This window comes from Rhinoderma darwinii, chromosome 5 (assembly GCF_050947455.1).
Source record: "Rhinoderma darwinii isolate aRhiDar2 chromosome 5, aRhiDar2.hap1, whole genome shotgun sequence".
Taxonomy (NCBI): domain Eukaryota; kingdom Metazoa; phylum Chordata; class Amphibia; order Anura; family Rhinodermatidae; genus Rhinoderma; species Rhinoderma darwinii.
The window spans coordinates 332,231,074-332,235,807 of NC_134691.1; positions in this window are offsets into that span (position 1 = coordinate 332,231,074).

A 4,734-nucleotide genomic window follows, 5' to 3' on the forward strand; every position below is an offset into this window, starting at 1 on the left:
CGTCCGGAGGGATTCGCCACGTCTGGCGCAAACTTGCGACACCTGCTGTCTTCCGCCACATCCTGTTTCATCTGCCACTTCCGGAGGGATTCGCCACGTCTGGCGCAACCAGCGGCACCTGCTGTCATCCGCCACATTTGGCGTTACCTGCTGCACCCATCTCCATCCGTGCCAGAGCTGTGGCCACTGTTTGGACTATCCAGGTACCCTTGTGCGGGACTTTGTATTGCTGGGGTTCCCTGTTGTTTGGCCAGCTGCCTCCCTGATACTGCGGTGCGGCCTAGTGGATCCACATACCCACACACCGTGACAGTACGCTGAGGCCATGGACCCCGCTGGTCAACCTGAGACCTTGACGACACAAGCCGTGCTGGCCGAGATGCAAGACCTCCAGTCACGGCAAGACCAACTCCTCCTGTCGGTGAATGCCATTGCCCATCGGCTGGTTGCTCCAACCACAGTCATCACCGCATCCATTCCTGCTGTTCCTCCTGCTACACTTCCTGTCTGTACCAGTGCCGATCCCCTGTGCTTCTTGCCACTACCTCCACGCTATGACGGAGACCCGAGGACCTGCAGGGGATTTTTGAATCAGTGCCTGATCCGCTTCAGACTACATGCTAGGTCTTTCAATTCGGATGACGTCAGGATCGCCTTCATCATCTCTCTCCTTACTAGCAAAGACCTGGCATGGGCAAATCCTCTGTGGGAACATCAGGGACCAGAGACCCGTGACTTGCAGTGCTTCCTATGGAACTTCCGCTCGATCTTTGAGGAACCTGGGAGAGTTTCTTCGGCTGCTGCATCTCTGCTGATCCTACACCAGGGAGACCTCTCCATGGGCGAGTATGCCATTCAGTTCCGTATCCTGGCTGCTGAGTTAACCTGGAACAACGAGGCTTTGGTGGACACATTCTGGCCGGGACTGTCTTCGGGGATTAAGGACGAGCTGGCCGCTCGCGATCTGCCATCTACCCTGGACGATCTTATCCTACTTGCCATCCGGGTTGACATGAGGATTTGGGAGCATACCCAAGAGGTTCTCCGGGAGAGAGAACTTCCTAGGCTGGATTCTACATTCCAGCAATCCTTACTATCCTCCTCAGTCGTAGCACCATAAGATCCTATGCAGATGAACCATGTCAAATTGTCTATCCAAGAGAAACAACGCAGACGCACTTCTGGACTTTGTCTGTATTGTGGCCTCGGAGGCCATATTGTGCGCCTGTGTTCCCAGAGGCCAGAGAGACCCCATTGCCTAGAATTGGTTGGAGAGACAACCCTAGATGGAATGGTACCTAATAAAGCATTCTGTTCCAAGCGGACTATTCCTGTGACCCTTTTATCCGGCAAGAGAACACATCAAGTTTCTGCCTATCTTGACTCTTGGTTCTGTGGCAAACTTCATCCAAAAGGAGCTGATGCCTCATCTTCAGTTGCCCATAGTTCCCCTGGAGATAACTTTGGCTGTTGCCTCAGTGAATGGACTGGAATTCTGGAGAGGTTCTCTAATCGGGCTCCAAGTGCCTTGGTCGTTGTCTGTTGCAGATTCTTCCTGTCTAGCCTCCTCTGCCTCAGTCATTGGCGGGACTGCCCCCCCCCCCCAGTTCGCTCAGTTTACAGATGTCTTCAGCAAAAGGGAGGCTGAGACGCTGCCTCCACATCAGACTTATGACTGCCCCATTGAACTTGTTCCTAATGCCTCTCTCCCTGTGGCCGTGTATATCCTCTCTCCTTGCCAGAGTCTCTATCCATGTCGGCCTATATCAAGGAGAGGGGTTTCATACGAAAGTCTTCCTCCCCGGCTGGGTTCTTTTTCGTTAAAAAGAAAGATGGATTCCTTCGACCCTGCATTGACTACCGAAGTCTCAACCAGATCACGGTCAAGAACAAATACCCGTTGCCACTTATATCTGAACTGTTTGACCGTATACGAGGAGCCAGAATTTTTTCTAAACTATACTTGTGTGGGGTTTATAATTTGATCCGAATCCGTCAAGGTGACGAGTGGAAGACGGCATTCAACACTCGAGACAGGCATTATGAATACCTGGTAATGCCATTTGGACTGTGTAACGCTCCCGCAGTCTTCCAGGAATTCGTTAATGAGATCTTCCGAGATCTCCTCTATATCTGTGTTGTTGTTTATCTCGATCATAAATAGATTTTCTCCCCAGATCTGACGACTCATCGGAGGCATGTCCGTCGAGTTCTGCTACGATTAAGGGAGAATCGTTTATACGCCAAGCTGGAGAAGTGTGTCTTTGAGAAGAGTTCTCTGCCCTTCCTGGGCTACATCATCTCGGATCAAGGTCTAAAGATGGATCCTGAGAAAGTGAGAGCTGTCCTGGAGTGGCCACGTCCTCAAAGCCTGAGGTCCATACAGCGTTTCATGGGATTCGCCAATTTCTACCGGCAGGTTATCCCAAACTTCTCATCACTGACATCTCCCATTTCCACCCCTACCAAGAAGGGTGCGAACGACAAGGTGTGGACCCCAGAAGCAGAGTCTGCATTTATTAGTCTCAAAAAAATCTTCACTTCAGCCTCGATCCTCCATCATCCAGACGTATCTCGGCAGTTTTCTTTGGAAGTGGACGCCTCTTCTGTTGGTGCAGGTGCACTTCTGTTCCAGAGGAGCTCCAAAGCAAAGGCAGTTGTATATGGCTACTACTCGAGACTTTTTTCTTCTGCAGAGCGCAATTACTCTATTGGGGAGCGGGAGCTACTGGCCATCAAATTGGCTCTGGAGGAGTGGAGACATCTGCTGGAGGGCGCAGCTCACCCCATCCTTATCTACACCGACGACAAGAACCTCACCTACCTTCAGTCCACTCAACGACTAAATCCCCGTCAAGCCAGGTGGTCGCTGTTCTTCATCCGTTTCCAATATGTGCTCCCCTACTGTCCCGCTGACAAGAATGTGAGGGCCGATGCCCTGTCCAGGTCATTTGAGACGGATGACACCGGTGGAGTCCCTTCAAAGTATCATAGACCCGTCCTGCATTGTCACTGCCAATCCTTTGCAGGTTAGAGACATCCCGCCGGGGAGGACTTTTGTTCGGTTGGCAGACAGGAGAAGAATTCTCCGATGGGGACACAATACTAAACTGGCTGGACACCCTGGTGTTTGTAAAACCCGAGACCTGATTGCTCTTCACTTCTGGTGGCCCACGCTGCCCAAGAATGTTGTGGACTTTGTCTCTTCTTGCCCGGTGTGTGCTTCTAACAAGGTTACTCACTCCAAGCCTGCCGGCCTGCTTCAACCTCTGCCTGTCCCCAATGCCCCCTGGCAGCACATTGCAATGGGCTTTGTCACTGACCTTCCTACCTCAGAAGGATGCAACACTGTCTGGGTGGTGGTGGACCGGTTCTCGAAGATGGCACATTTTATCCTGCTGACCGGCCTACCATCTGCCCCCCGACTGGCGAGTCTCTTCATTCAGCACATCTTCCGCTTGCATGGCTTGCCCCTTCACTTTGTCTCCGATCATGGGGTTCAGTTTACCTCGAAATTCTGGAGGGCTCTCTGTAAACTCCTGGATGTGAGATTGGGCTTTTCCTCAGCCTATCACCCCCAGTCCAATGGGCAAGTCGAGAGGATCAACCAGATCATGGGGAACTATCTCCGTCACTTCATCTCCTTACAGCATGATAACTGGGTACAGCTTCTTCCATGGGCTGAGTTCTCGTACAACCACACAAGCGAGACCACCACTTCCACTCTGTTTTACATTGTATACTGTCAACATCCTAGAGTCCCTCTTCCAGTGTCTACTACTTCTCAGGTACCCGCTGCTGACTCTGCATTTGCAGACTTTCTGCAAATCTGGCAACAGACCCGGTCCTCTATTTTGCTGTCTATCGCATGAAGCGAAAGGCGGATACAAAGTAAAGAGAGCCGTCTCAGTATCTTCCAGGGACCAAAGTCTGGCTGTCCTCACGGAACATTAATTGAAGGTGCCTTCATACAAGTCTGCTCCCAGGTTCCTCGGTCCTTTTGAGATTCTGCAACAGATTAACCCTGTCTCCTATAAACTGCGGCTGCCTCCTACCCTCAGAATCCCCAACTCCTTTCATGTGTCCCTCCTGAAACAAGTAGTCCTGAACCGCTACAGCAAGACTTCCAGTTCCACAAGTGCTCCCAGCGTTTTTTTCTGATGTGTTCAAGGTGAGGGAGATCCTGGACTACAAGAGGGTAGGAGGAAGGACTTTCTATTTGGTGGACTGGAAAGGGTTTGGTCCTGAGGAGAGGTCCTGGGAGACGAACCTCGATGCCCCTGCTCTCGTTAAAAAGTTCCTATCTCGCTCTGGTCCCAAGAAGAGGGGGTGTAAAAGGGTTGAGACTGTAGCGTCCATAGCCGCGGGCCGTCGGGTCTACTCACCACCTGATGCCCGCAGCCATGGATCTGTGAGAGCTGGTCCCCATCTCCTTCCCAGGAGACGCCAGCGCTCACTTCCGCTCTGGTCCGATGTGTCCCGTAGGGTGTGCGCGCACACTCGTGCCCGCTCTTAAAGGGCCAGCCCGCACACATGAAGAAAATCATCATCATTAACACACATGATTTCCTGGACTATAAGAAGGCCCCAGCCCTTCTGATCTTTGCCTGAGCGTTGTTAGTAATTCCCAAGTCTGTCTTGCAAATGGTCCCTTAGTGTTTCCCGTTCCAGTTGTTACTTGTGCCCTGTTACCTGTTCCTGTGTTCTTGTGCCTACTAGTTGGAGTCGTGTCTA